Source organism: Talpa occidentalis, unplaced genomic scaffold (assembly GCF_014898055.3).
Source record: "Talpa occidentalis isolate TD23 unplaced genomic scaffold, MPIMG_talOcc4v2.1 talOcc4.2, whole genome shotgun sequence".
Lineage (NCBI taxonomy): Eukaryota > Metazoa > Chordata > Mammalia > Eulipotyphla > Talpidae > Talpa > Talpa occidentalis.
This window is the reverse complement of record NW_023602073.1, coordinates 12,453,958-12,468,783: the sequence shown is the minus strand read 5'-3', so window position 1 is coordinate 12,468,783 and position 14,826 is coordinate 12,453,958. Positions and strand designations below refer to the sequence as shown.

At 36.6% G+C, this 14,826-nt stretch overlaps 1 long non-coding RNA gene across 1 annotated transcript in view; it reads right to left on the bottom strand.

Annotated features, from left to right (window-relative positions):
- The window catches only part of LOC129146371 (uncharacterized), a 93,294-nt gene extending 91,247 nt beyond the window's left edge, over window positions 1-2,047 (bottom strand). Inside the window, exons 1-2 of the long non-coding RNA XR_008553008.1 lie at window positions 1,780-2,047; window positions 1,352-1,528 (exon numbers count right to left, since the gene is read on the bottom strand). This is a non-coding gene — a long non-coding RNA (uncharacterized LOC129146371). The remainder of the gene's footprint in view (window positions 1-1,351; window positions 1,529-1,779) is intronic.
- Window positions 2,048-14,826: the final 12,779 nt, after the last annotated feature.

Below are 14,826 nucleotides of genomic sequence, written 5' to 3'. Positions count from 1 at the left end.
GTTAAGCACCTCACTATGAAATGATCTGAAGCCTCTGCAGCAAGAGTTCTATCCCCGACCGGCCAGGGAGCAACCCACATGGCAAAGTAGACCTCTCCTGTCTCTCCCGCTGCTCCCCTCAGCAGTGTACTTCAGTCAGTCTGTGTGTTCTGCTCCCCACTTTGTCTCTGGTGAATCCTTTTATCCCCTGCATATCTGGCCTGTGCCCCAGCTCGTGTATGCATAAATAAATAAATCTTAAAAAAAAAAGTCAAAAATTTACCTGAATACATGATGCATTAAATTGCTAAATAGTCTCCACTGCTAAATAGTCTCCTGGACTGCAGGTTAATTAAATGTAGCTTATTATCAGATCCAAAGGCTTGGGGAGCATGAACAGCACCCTATTGTATAGGAGGAGGTATTTGCAATTCATTTTAAGCAGAAAGCAGTAATTTTTCATTTTGGTGGCCCTTCTCATTAGATGGGGACTGTTTGCATTCTTGTTTAATTAATCTATTATCTATAGGATATAATGTTATGCAGAATATGTTTGTCTTTTAATTCTTTACAGTATGTCATACTTTTTTTGTATCATATTTACTTCCACTCATAAAATTTACATATTTACACCTTCTCTTTGATATTTCTTATTTGGAAGAAGAGACTTCTATATCTGGTCTTCCATGCAGTAGTAAACCAGTGCCGATAATGGCACTGAAAATTATTTATTTAGACATTTATTAAATGTAAATGCATATCACTTGCCAAATATATATCATAGGAGATATATCTTTAGCAAATAACTTGCAGGAAGCAAATGCAAAAATTGAAATAGTTATCAGGAAACTTGCTTCAGTTATCAACTTTAACACTTTTTACACATCCTTGCAAATTCTTTTTAAATATTTGGTGACAATTCAAATTTCTATCACTGAAGTGAAAAATTTAGTGGGGAAGATTATCAACCAAGGGCACAGTAATATGATACAAGCTTTAAGAATTCTAAGAGATGTGTAAATATGTAATGAGAGTTGAACTTGCAGATATGAAAACCATTATTTCTATCCAGAATGATTAGGCAAAGCCTCACAGAGGGGAAAAAAAAAAAAAAAACACCATTAGCCTAGAATGCTGCAAGACAAATTTCTCAATCGAAAGGAAAAGAGAGGATTCCTAGGAATACTTTAATATGAGAAAATGACATAAAACAAAGATGCAATTATCATTCATGGATATGGAAAACCTTGAGCATATGTAGACCCTTCCCCCCCCCCAAAAAAAAAAAACCTCTCAAACCATATCAAAAACACATAAAGTGTAAACTACACTAACATATAGTGCAAGCAGGAATGGTCAGGTAAATGCTCACCTGTTTTATGCAGCTCCCGGGGAGGCTCTTGGTTGGACTCTCGCTGCTGCGGTGCCACGGTCTCTACCTGCTGCTGTGACACAGCTCTGCAAACTGTTTTCGCTTTACATCTTCTGTGAAAGTGGAAATCCTCTGGATTTCTTTCAGTTTCGAAAACAGGTGCTGATATAGTCTTTCCTAAAAGCAAAGTGGCATCACAGGGACTTTGGATAAGCCGGGGCTCCTGTATCATCTTGGGACAGAGGACTCCCCTGGGCAGATAGATGATGGCAAGGCACAGTAAGCAGGCAGTGGGGGGCTGCTGGTACCCAGAAAGTTATCAAAAGGTCCATAATGATTGGTGGACACCGAGAAAGCCTTCCCTCCGGGAGAGGCTGTAATAAGGGGGCCAGTAATCTTCAGAATTTAGTGTCATAAATTTAACTCACCTATGTTGCTGCTGAAACACAGATGTGAGGGGTGTAGTGCCAGCAGGGCATGGAGAAGGTTTTCTGTGATCGGACAGATGGGAAAAGGAGGGTCCTGGAGTCCTCGGTGGTTTTTTCAGGCTTTTAATAATCTTTCTACACCATTTGTAGTCAGGTAACCAGGTGCAGGACAGGCAGGAGGTCTGGGGGCCAAGAGGCAGGCAGCCCCGCTAGTCCCCCACAAAGCTTTACTCTTTCTGGGCTCTCTGGCTTTCTCTCGTGGCCTCGCCTCTGGTCTCTAATGCACTCTGCTGAAAAGGCCTCCGCCCTCAGCTCCCTGCAGCTGCGCCACCTCCGCTGAGACTCTGCCCTTATATGCTCAGCCTCCAGCTCAGGTGTGCCCACTTACACGCCCACAATGCATTGCAGGGCACCATGAGGCACACGTGTAAGATGGCAAGTGTCGATCATTGATGCTAATGGCGAGAGGGTGGAAAATTCTGATCCCTTCCATTTACCCCACAGAGCGGTTTGTCCTTAGGTATTGGTATTCAGAAGAGCAGAAATTGGAGTCTAGGAATCTAGACTAATAATTATGTGCAGGGGTCCAGGGTCATGGAGGAATCAAGCCTTGAGGATAATTAAAGACACTGTAAAGCTACCAAAAGATTTAATTGGTGAAATGACATAAAATGATATCAATTTCTAAAATGTTGTAGAATGTTGTAGAAACATGGTTCATCATTTTATTTATTATATGATTTTTAAAAAAGCAAAGATGGAGTTAATTTCTCTTAGTGTTAAATGCAGGGGGACTTTTTTCTCTCTGGATGATTTATATTTGGCCATTCCATGAGATCTGTGAATCAACTCATAGTACCTTTCCATTTCATTTCTGACTTCCATATAATCAAAGATAAGTTTTATTTTTTAAAGATGTATTTTTATTTATTTATGCATACAAGAACTGGGTGTAGGCCAGAGGTGTGGGAGGTATAGGCCAGAGGTGGGTGTAGGCCAGAGGTGTGGGAGGTGAGAGGATTCACCAGGGACAGAGTGGGAAGCAGAACAGGTAGATCCACTGAGATACACTGCTGAGGGGAGAAGTTGGACAGACAGAAGAGGTCTACTGCACCATATGTGGATTAACTCCCTGGCTGGGGATCGAACTCATGAGCAGTGGTGATAGAGCTGAGACTTAACCCCTAGGCCACCGAAGAGGACCAAAGGTAAGTTTTATGTTTAAAGCTATATTTAGCCTCAGGGTTGAGGAAAAATATTCCCTCCATTGGGTTCAGTGTTACTATTATTTAAATTCTTATTTGTTTTGTATTCATAGCTTTCACAGTAACCTAATTCCTCAAATTGTTTAGAAGTAATGGATACTGAAACAAATGAATGAAAAATCAATCTTGGCTGACTTCTAAGGTACCAGCCTTGTACCTTTGCTATTTTCATAGGCCTCAAAAAATTTTAAGAGGAAATTATTTGCATGTTTCCTTTCCGATAGTTATACAGGAGCAATGGCTAATGAATAAATCAGTTGAGTTGTATCGACAATGGGTATTTTAAAATAAGATTTAGGGGAAAAAATACTAAATTAAGCGTCAAAGTAGTCACATGGATCATTCAAATGAATCAGGTTTTCTGCTCAGTTCAGGACACAAAACTATGATATTTCAAAACATACATCATGCACCTTTAGTTATTATAAGCCATACTGAACACCTTTATTCCTAATAGTTTATCTTTTATTAGTAGGGGTTTTTTTGGTCTTGATTGTTTCAATTGCTTTTTGATGAATTACTTTGCCGTTAGCAACTTCTCTTTTGCAGACTGAACAATTCTAAACCCTATCTTATTTATTTGTTTATTTATTCATTTATTTTATATTTTTACATAATTTTTCACTTTTGCACAATGTATGCATTTTCATCTTGGTTGTAGTCCCCATACAATTCCCACACCCCTTATTTTGACCCTAATCCCTCCTCTGTTACCCCCCCACCCCATGCATCTCTAGTTTATAGTTGCTTGTTGATTTTGATTTTTACTTTATTATAATTAGTCTTTTTCCTGGTCCCTTATTTAGGTTTTCTAAATTCCTGCTATGAGTGATACCACTGGTATTTTTCTTTTTCTTTCTGGCTTTTTTCGCTGAGCATGATCCCTTCCAGCTCCATCCATGTTGCTGCAAATTGCATGAGTTTATCCTTTTTGATTGCTGAGTAATATTCCATGGTATATATGTACCACATCTTCTTGATCCAGTCATCTATTTTTGGGCATTTGGGTTATTTCCAGGTTTTACCTATTGTAAATAGTGCTGCAGTAAACATAGGGGTACAAGTGGTCTTTTGAATCAATGTTTTTGTGCCCTTTGGCTAGATCCCTAAAGGTGGAATTGCTGGGACATAAGGTAGCTCTGTTTTCAGTAGACTGAGGAACCTCCAGACAGCTTTCCAAAGTGGTTGGACCAGTTTGCACTCCCACAGGAGAGTTCCTTTTTCTCCACATCTTATTTATTTTATTTTTCAAATTTTCACCCATAATTTGATTGTTGGTTTTGAGTATTTTCCTCTTTTTCCTCTGGATGATTCTTTTTTCTCCTTTATTATCTTTGATGTTTGTTCTGAGAATTTTTAACATTTTATTTTTGTCTATGCCCCTGTAATTTTTTTCTTTGTCACACGTTTTTAAAAGTCATTCACTTTTGCTATTTTCTGACATCTTCAATACTCAGACTGCCACTTACTTTCATCAGAGTGTTTAAAATATTTTTGTTACTTTTATTTAGTCCCTCATTTTCCTATTTATTGGTAACACATTGATTTAAATGATTTATTTTGTAATCTTATTTTAAAATATGAGAATATGGAAAAAGCTGAATTCTGCAGATACCTCCTCACTATCACACCTTGAATCAGAGACCTCTAAGAATTGCTTCCATTCTTTCAGCAATAGGTTGTGAGTTTATATAAAAGCTACTTTGAGGAAATACAGTCATTACTAAGCCAAATAAATAAAATGTGAATTATTAGAATTTAATAGAAACCAATTGTGATTTTGAATGGCTTAGGGATATTTGTTTGCTACTTGACAGGCTTACATAATGGAAAATAATGTAGCTAAGGCATTTTGTAAATTCCTGTAGGTGAGTATACAAAGTTACTTTAAATCAGCCTGTCCAAGAAATTTTCTTTCTTTTTTATTTTTTTAAAGATTTTATTTTATTTATGTTTGCATAGAAGAACTGGGGTGCAGGCCAGAGGAGCTAACCCACATGGCACAGCAATCTCTCCTGTCTCACCTGCTGCTCCCCTTAGTTTATTTCAGTAAATCTGTCTATTCTGCTGCCCACTCCTCAAATATTTGCTATGATCTTATTTAAAAGATTGAATTCATCTTTACCACATCCTAAAAAATAGGTAGGGAAAGTGTGTCATTCCTAATTTAAAGTCTAAGAAAAATTAGAGATAAATGTTATTTAAATTTTGAATATAAGAATTTTCTTATATTAATTCAAGAGTGGCAGCAAGCCTATTTTTATCATTGGGTTACTATTGATTTTTATAAGTTTCCTATTGATTTTTCTACCTATGCTCAATCTATTGTGGAAAGTAGAGTATTAACACTCCTTATTATCATTGTATTGCTATTTCTCCCTTTAAGTCTCTTTATATTTACAGTATATATTTAGGTTTTCAGTGTTGGGTGTTCTTTATTTATAAATGTTATAGTCTCTTATTGAATTGACTCCTTTATCACTATATAGTGACTGTTTTTTGCTTCTCATTCACTTTTTTCTAACATAAGGATGGCTATTCATCTTCTCTTTGGTTTCATTTACATGTAATACCTTTATTAGTTCACTATCAGTTTCTGTGTCCTAAAGCTGAAGTGAGTGTCTTTTAGGAAACTACAATTGTTTTTTTTTTTCCTTTTAATTCATTTAGCCCTATATTTCTTTTGACTACAGAATTTAATCCATTTATAGATAGTCTTTTTTTCAAAGATTTATTTATTTATGCATACAGGAACTGGGGTACAGAGGTGCAGGGAGTGAGAGGATTCACCAGGGACAGAGTGGGGAACAGAACAGGCAGACTGACTGAAGTACACTGCTGAGGGGAGCAGCAGGTGAGTCAGGAGGGGTCTACCATGCCATGTGGGTAGCTCCCAGGCTGGGGCTCAAACTTGTGCTGCAATGGCTGCGGAGAGCTTCATAGGTTGTGTCTTAATTCCTTGCACCACCAGGGAGGCCTTTAGATACTATCTTATAATTGCTATTTTGTTCTTTATTCTGTGGTTTTTCTGTAACTTCTTTGTTCCTTTCTTTTTTCTTACCTTCTTCCTTTGTGAGTTCATCATTATCTGCAGGAGTGTGTTTTGATTCCTTTCTGTTTATCTTTTATCTATCTCATATAAGTTTTTGCTTTCTGGTTACATTGAGGCTTATATAAATCATCTTGTATTTATAAAAGTATAGTAAATAATTTTGAAAGCATTAGTTCTCTGCCTACATTTTATATTTGGACATCACAATTTGCATATTTTTATCTTTATTCATTAAGAAAATATTGTACTTGTGACTTTTCAATTCTTTTGTAACTTTCATGGTATATTTATGAGTGATTTATTTGCCACTTATATTAGGTATTCTAAATTTACCTATGTATCTATCTTTATGTGTCAGATTTATACTTTTCCTTCAACTTGATGAACTCACTTAAATGTCTTACAAGGATGATCTAATGGTGATGAACTCCTTCAGCTATTACTGGTCTGGAATTTTTTTTGTATTTTTTTTTAATTTTATTTTTATATTCCCCATAAAATTTCAGCCCCCTTATTTTGACCCCAAACCCTCCTTTCCCCCCCCCCCATAGAGTGTCTCTGGTTCATAGTTTTTTGTTGATTTTGATTTTTTTTTATTTTTTCTTTCTTATAGTTATTCTTTTTCCTGGTCTCTTATTTAAGTTTTCTAGATTCCTGCTATGAGTGAGACCATCCGGTATTTTTCTTTTTCTTTCTGGCTTATTTCGCTGAGCATGATCCCTTCCAGCTCCATTCATGTTGCTGCAAATTGCATGTGTTTATCTTTTTTGAATGCTGAGTAATATTCCATGGTGTATATGTACCACATCTTCTTGATCCAGTCATCTATTTTTGGGCATTTGGGTTGTTTCCAAAGCTTAGCTATTGTAAACAGTGCTGCTATAAACATAGGGGTGCAGGTGTTCTTTGGAATTGATGTTTCTGTGTCCTTTGGGTAAATACCTACGAGTGGAATTGCTGGATCCTATGGAAGCTCTATGTTTAGTAGGTCAAGAAATCTCCACACAGCTCTCCACAGTGGTTGGACCAGTTTGCACTCCCACCAACAGTGCAGAAGAGTTCCTTTTTGTCCACACCCTCGCCAACATTTGTTGTTGCTAGTTTTTTTAATACGTGCCATTCTCACTGGTGTAAGATGGTATCTCATGGTAGTTTTGATTTGCATTTCCCTGATTACAAGTGATGTTGAACATTTTTTCCTATGCCTGTTGGCCACTTGCATTTCCTCTTCAGAGAAGTTTCTTTTTAGCTCTTCTGCCCATTTTTTGACTGGATTATTTTCTTTGTTTTTGTTGAGTCTCATCAGCTCTTTGTAGATTTTTGTGATCAGTCCATTACCATTAGTGTTGTGTGCAAAAATGTTCTCCCAGTCGGTGGGGTTTCTCTTTGTTTTTGTTATTGTCTCTTTGGCTGTGCAGAAGCTCTTTAATTTGGTGTAGTCCCAGCTGTTTATCTATACTTCAATTATAAAGAAAAACATTGCCAGGTAGAGTTTTCTTGGTTTATAGTTTTTTTATTTCCCATTCAGGTTTTTATATTATAATTCTACTATGTTCAGATGTGCAAATTTTTGCTGAAAAATCAGCTAATAGTAAGTGGAGTTTACTTGTATATAGCAACCTGTTGTTATTGCTATTTTTAAGATTTTCTCCTTGTCTTTATTGACAATTTAATTTTAATGCAGTAACTCATACACTATTAAGATTATCTTTTGGGCAGGGTTGGAGATTTTAAATTTTTGGCAATAGATTTGAACCAAACCAATACATACAGTATGACTTTTTAGGGGAAGTGTATGTGAGGGATACCATATTTATTTTGTCTAAACACATTCCAAATTGAACATATACAATACTTAATCATCCATAATTCTAGATTATTATTGCTTAGTTGCTATCATGGTTCCAGTATGATAGGGAAAATTTTATATTTTATGTTAACTACTTTTTTAAAGTTTTATTAATATATTCATATAAGAACTGGGGTACAGGCCAGAGGTGTAGTGGGGGGGGTGAGAGGATTCACCAGAGACAGAGTGGGGAACAGAACAGGCAGACTGACTGAAATACACTGCTGAGGGGAGCAGCAAGCGAATCAGGAGAGGTCTGTTGTTCTACGTGGGTAGCTTCCTGGCTGGGGATTGAACTCGTGCTATAGAGGATGAGGATAGCTTCACAATCATGTGCTCCAACCCCTTGTGCCACCAGGGAGGGCTTTTATGTTAACTTTGACAGGTACTATGACGTATGACTTTGAACTCTTGAGAAAATACACCTTCTTAACAAATATGCATAATTTTGATAGACGCCATTGCCCTACAAAATATATAAGCTCCTCCAGTTTCTAAATTGAATATCTAATTTGAATTTGGTGGCTTCTTTTCTCATCAGATAGTAGTTAAAATCAATTAGTCATTTTTATGAAGATTTTTTAAAAAGATTTATTTATTTATGCATACAGGAGTTGGGGTACAGGCCAGAGGTATGGGGTGGGGGTGAGAGGATTCACCAGAGATGGAGTGGGGAATAGAACAGGCAGACTGACTGAAATACACTGCTGAGGGGAGCAGAGGGCAAGTCAGGAGAGGTCTGCTGTGCCATGTGAGTTGCTTCCTGGCTGGCTAGGGATTGAACTCATGCTGCAGAGGCCTCGCATTGCTTCCCAGTGCGTTGCTTAACCCCTTGCACCACCAGGGAGGCCCTTATAAAGATTTTTAATGAATAGTTTAGTATTGATTTTTAGGATCTAAGATCTCATGAAATTATCATTGCCTAGAGCCTGTAAATATACACAAAATGTTTTTTATTTAATAAGTGATGATGCTGGTATAAAATTTCATTGTGTTTTATTTTGTTTACTGCCCATAGATTGATAAATCATGACTGATATAAAATACTATTCCTAGAAAAGACATCTTCCAGTCTCTTGCTAATGCTTTGCCACATTACCACATTTCTTTGAATGCTATATTGCCTACTTGGCACTGTTTTTGAGTGATATGATAATAATAGAGTGTTATTCCTGCTTGTAATTCATTTTGCTTGCATATCAATCATGTCGTATTTGAATGTATACAAAGAATACTAATCACTGTACTGTACATCTTTAATCTCTGTCATAAAGTAGCATCTTTATTTGCATATGCATAATTTTCAATACTATTTGCATAAAGAGGAAGTCAGACACTTTGATTACTAGTAATCTTTTCACCATTTATAAGGTTTTACATTTTGGGTGTTATTTTTTTCCTCATTTTTTTTTTTTCTCATCAGGTTAACTTTGTTCTCTAAAAATGAGCTCATCTTAGAGAACATATCTACAGTAGAAAATATTCAATAAGGCAAAATAATGAAAGAACCTTAAACAAAATTTGTCATTGTTGATTAATAAACTGTCAAGTTAAGAATACACTCAGTCCAATTCTTTGTCCAGAAGTAAAAAATCAAATTATTTATTACTGTAACTATAACATCTCTCTTCTCTCCATTCAAATGGATCACAAAAAGTAAATGACCAAAGACCCATTGTTTAGCATAGTATAATACATAAATTTTTTAAGGATAAAGGACTAAACAAACTTATAAAAAGTGGTTACAAGGGCCTCCCCTGGTGGCGCAGCGGTTGATTGCTGGGCTGCGAAGCTGCCCACAGCCTCTGTAACACTGGTTTGATCCCCGGCTGCTGGCGAGGGTCCCACATGGTGTGCAGACCTCTCCTGCCACACCCGCTGCTCCCCTCAGCAGTGTATTTTGTCAGTCTGCCTGCTCTGCTCCCCGCTCTGGCTCTGGTGATTTCTCTCACCCTCCCGTGCTTCTGATTGGATCCAGTGCTTGTATAAATGAATAAATAAAATCTTTAAAAAAAAAAGTGGTTACAAAATTTACATTTTTAGAAAAATTTTAATGGAGCAACATGCATTTTGTTCTTCTTTTTTCCAGTTCTCTCACATAATTATTCTGTAATATGTGAAAATCTGCAATCAATTCCTATTATGAAACCTTCTAACTATGTTTTTTTCTTAAAGATTTTTATTATTTTATTTATAGAAGAGCTGGGTACAGACCAGAGGCATGGAAGGGTGAAAGGATTCACCAGAGACAGAGTGGGGAACAGAACAGGCAGACTGACTGAAATACACTGCTGAGGGAAGACAGGAGAGGTCTGCCACGCCATGTGGGTCTCTCCCTGGCTGGCCGGGAATCGAACACATGCTGCAGAGGCTGCAGACAGCTCCACAGAGCAACACTCAACCTGCTGCGCCACCAGGGAGGCCCACTTCTTGCTACATTTTAAGGTAAGAAATAGCTGTACTGAGTTCTGTTAGGGTTTTCAACTATACTTAAGAATTGCTTCACTAGTTAAAACTTTTGACTATCATATTGCTGGAAATGTACTTGTTCCTTTATTTTTCTCTTAACCACAATAATCTCTGAAGATCATATCCTGGGTCACTATCCATCTACTTCAGTCTAGTCAGTAAAATTTTGTCATCGTTAACACTCTCTTTTCACCATTTCGGTAACAATTTTTGTATTAAATTTTCTTTATAGTTAACTCTATTTAAATATATTGCAGGGAAAAATTTAGCATAATAGGAAATAGGCTACAATAAGATATAGAGGAGTTAAGGGAATTAATTAATAACCCAACCCAGTGACTTATAGACTCTATGGAATTTTTCACTCCTCTATTTCCAAAATAATTTTGTTTTTTTGTTTGTTTTTAAAGATTTATTTATTTATGCATAGAAGAACTGTGGTGTAAGCCAGAGGTTGTGGGGGTGACAGGATTCACCAGAGAAGGTGGGGAGTAGAATAGTCAGATCTACTGAAAGACACTACCGAGGAGAGCAGATGGTGTGGCAGGAGAAGTCTGCTGTGCCATGTAGGTTGCTCCCTGGCCAGGATCTAACTCGTGCTATGGTGGTTGACAATCACTTGATAGTGCTGTCTTTAACTCCTACACCACCAGGGAGGCCCTATTTCCAAAATAATTTGGATGCACCTCTTTTACCTCACCTACATGTAACCAAATCTCTCATGTATATGCATATTCCTGACTTGTAGGAGCACTAGAAATTCTATAGAGTGCAAGAAAGCTTCATCCTCCTCTGAAATAGTAAAGCAGATATTTACTTGTAAGATGCTTTACCTTACCTAGAAAATATGAAAAGACATGTTTTATATGATTATTTCCCTCATTTTGCAAATGAACAACTAAGAATTAAGAAGGATAAAAAAAAATACCCAAGGTAAGTTACCTGGCCAGGTAAGACACCTGACACCTTTAATAATGAATCAGATTCTGAACCTCATGCTCTTCACAGTTATTTATTTTCTCAGTTATGTTGTCATTCTGACCTACCTAAATGAAATAGAATGATAATAATAACATAAACATATTTTCTTATTTGATTGTGTTAACTCTGTAAAATTGGGAGGGAAAATATTTTTAGTTTTTTGTTACATGTCAGGAAATTTGTGTTCAGAAGGGTAAAAAAAGTGTTGCAAGGTCAGAAAGCTGATTTAAGGTAGAATCTAGACCAGAATCCAGGTCCCCTCAGGAGATAATCAGAATTTCCAGATTTTTCTCCATAGATTTCCTATGACTTGTACCTGTTTCAGTGCCCTGTATTTTTAAAACATGATTAGCACCAAGTGACTTACTATCTTCAAGAAGTTGCTAATTACAGTCAGATTTGGAAAGAAAAATTGACATTTTTATTCTGAATTTCAGAACAATTACTTTTCTGGAATATTTTAAAAGTCATTAATCAAATCAATTCCAGAGAATATATTTTGCTAGTACATACATTTTGGCATTCTTAGATTTTCCATGCTTGAAATGTTTTTTTTTTTTTTGTTTGTTTGTTTTGTTTTTTAAGATTTATTTACACAAGCACTGGGTACAGTCAGAAGCACAGGAGGGTGACAGAATTCACCAGAGCCAGAGCAGGGAACAGAACAGGCAGACTGATGAAGTACACTGCTGAGGGGAGCAGCGGGCCTGGCAGGAGAGGTCTGCGTGCCATGTGGGACTCTCGCCCAGAGGCTGGGGATCGAACCGGTGCTGCAGAGGCTGCGGGCAGCTTCACAACCCAGCGCTCAACCACTGCGCCACTGGGGAGGCCCCTTCAGATGTTCTTAAATCATAAATAATCATATAATGTATTATCTAAATATCTAAATACATTATATTATGTCAATAAAAAGAGCGGTATTAACAAGTTTTCCAGGACAGGCAAACTGGGATATGTTTACCATAATTATCAGGGACATTGACAAAGCACCTTTTTGCTAGTTTGTTTCTAGAAATAGCTGTTAGCCTTCCGGTCATTATGTACTTAACTGTGAAGACCCATAATATTATTTGAGATCAGCCCTGTGATATATTTTCCCTTTGATATTTTTTGTTTGAAATGAAATTGAATGGTATCTATGCCCCAGAATATAATAGAGTAGAATAATTTGGAGGAAACGTGAAGCAAATAGAGCTGACTTTTGAAATAGTTAAAAGCTGACTTTTAAAATATTTTCAATTTTTCTTGAAGTGTTTGGCTTGCGATGAATTTACCAGAAGGTAAATTTTGGGATCAAAAGAAACGAAAATCATCCATGACTCTCTTATATGGTGGCTACCTTGAAAAAAATCCTGTTGCAGCAGCCTGTAATTGTTCATACCTCATTCTTTCATTTAACACAGAGAGACAAGTAGGAAATAAAAAATACTTCTGGGAAGATTAAGTCTATTGGCTTTTCTTTCTCTCATAAACACTGGCAAGTGTGCAAGAATAAAAATCTGATTAAAAAAATTCATTTTATTAAACAGGACATATCAACCATACTGAAGTGTGACATGCTGTCAGGTGGTGTTAATGGAAGGATTAATATACTTTCATGTATTCCATTTCTGAGGGAGTAAAATACACACAACTAAGCAAAAATGCAGACAAATTTCTTAACCCATGCCCTGTGCATCTGTCATGATTGCCTATCAATGCAGTGAATTCAGGCATTCCACAAATACATTTTCAGCACCAGAAGCTTAAAGTGCAAAGGGGAAAAGAGACCACGTATTAGTAATCAACCAAAAAGTAAACAGAAATTGTAAAAAACTACAGCTACCTCAGTGAGATAATAAAGGATAAAGAGGTAGCAATGATTTAAACCATATGGTCAGGGTTATTGAAAAGAATAAAATGTCAGCAAGGGGTGGTAGGAGGTGGCATGAATTGAACTCTTGAGCCAGAAAGAGCTAGGATACCAGTAAGATTAATCAACTTCTGTATCACGAAGTGTAATGTATCAATACAAAGAAACCAAAAAAGTTTTGTTTGTTTTCATTTATAAGCAAGATTATTATTATTATCATTATTATTTACAATATACTGGCAAGTGCCAGCTATACAAGATGAGTACATTCTAGAGATTTCCTGTATGATATGCTCCTATAGTTTATAATTCAATATGGAACACTTAAAAATTTGCTTATGGGTTAATCTCATATAGACATTCTTGACAACACACGTGTGTGTGTGCACCCATACACACACACTCATACAAAAGAAAGGGGGTGGGTAAAAACTGAGTGTTGGTGAATGTTTATAATTTTTGTTGTGATGGTTTCACAGATGCATGCATATCTCCAGAATCATCAATTAGTGTGCTGTAAATCTGTCTGTTTTGTATATTAATTACACCTCAATAAAACTGTTTTAAAATCCTAAGCAACTAGGAAAGAAAATTTGAAATATGTAGTGTTCAGCACTCACCCAACTCTTGCTCCTAAGTAACTGTGATACATTTAACATACATTTTTAATATCATAATAATGGCATTGTAAAATAGCAAGGTATCATTCCCTTTTATTTTGACGATTTTGATTGAATTTCATAGGATTCAGAGCATATGAATTTGGAGAAAACATTTGCAGAAATTTTAAATGTTTCTATGGAGTGCAAAATTCTGTTTAAATTCATAGTCTACCCCACCCATTCCCTTAATAAGTTCACTGTTTGCAAATGATGACATCAAGTTGATGTGTGGAATGTCTGTGTATATTCATATACAGTATTCAGTATGTATAAATATTACATATGTTCCCATATTAATGCCATTTAATGGCTATAATTACTCTAAACTTAATATAAGACTATAATTTTGATTTTGAAAAATCAGTATTTCATGAAACAAATACACCGATAGCCTCAGGGAGCAGGTTTAAACCACCAATGGTTTCTTACTCTGTTGTGACTATTTGCAGGGCCTGGACAGGGCCAAGCTGTGTAAGGAAGTAGATAAAACAATAGACAGATGGACTAAAGATTCTGCAATGGACTGAATCATGTCTCCCCAGACAGCCTGGGTCGAATCCTTATCTCCTGGTAATGGTATTTGTGTTTGTGGAAACAGTAATGAAATGAAATGCACATATGTATGATCCCAGGTTGACACACAGGCCAGGAAAGATTAAGACCTACCTCAGTCATTTTGTAACTCGACAGCCTTCAACAATTCCTTCACTGTTCCCCATCACTTGCCTGTAAGGCCCATTGGGCAAATGAATGCAACTAAGTAGGTTCAAGTTCACTGGGAAAATCAACAAACATTCCCCTAACTAGCTCTCTTATTTCATGACTGTGCCTTCCCACTTGTGTTTATACTCTGGGTCTAGAGTTTTGAAGTAAAAGAATGACTTCCCATTATTTCCAGGAGCAAAGATGCTATGAAC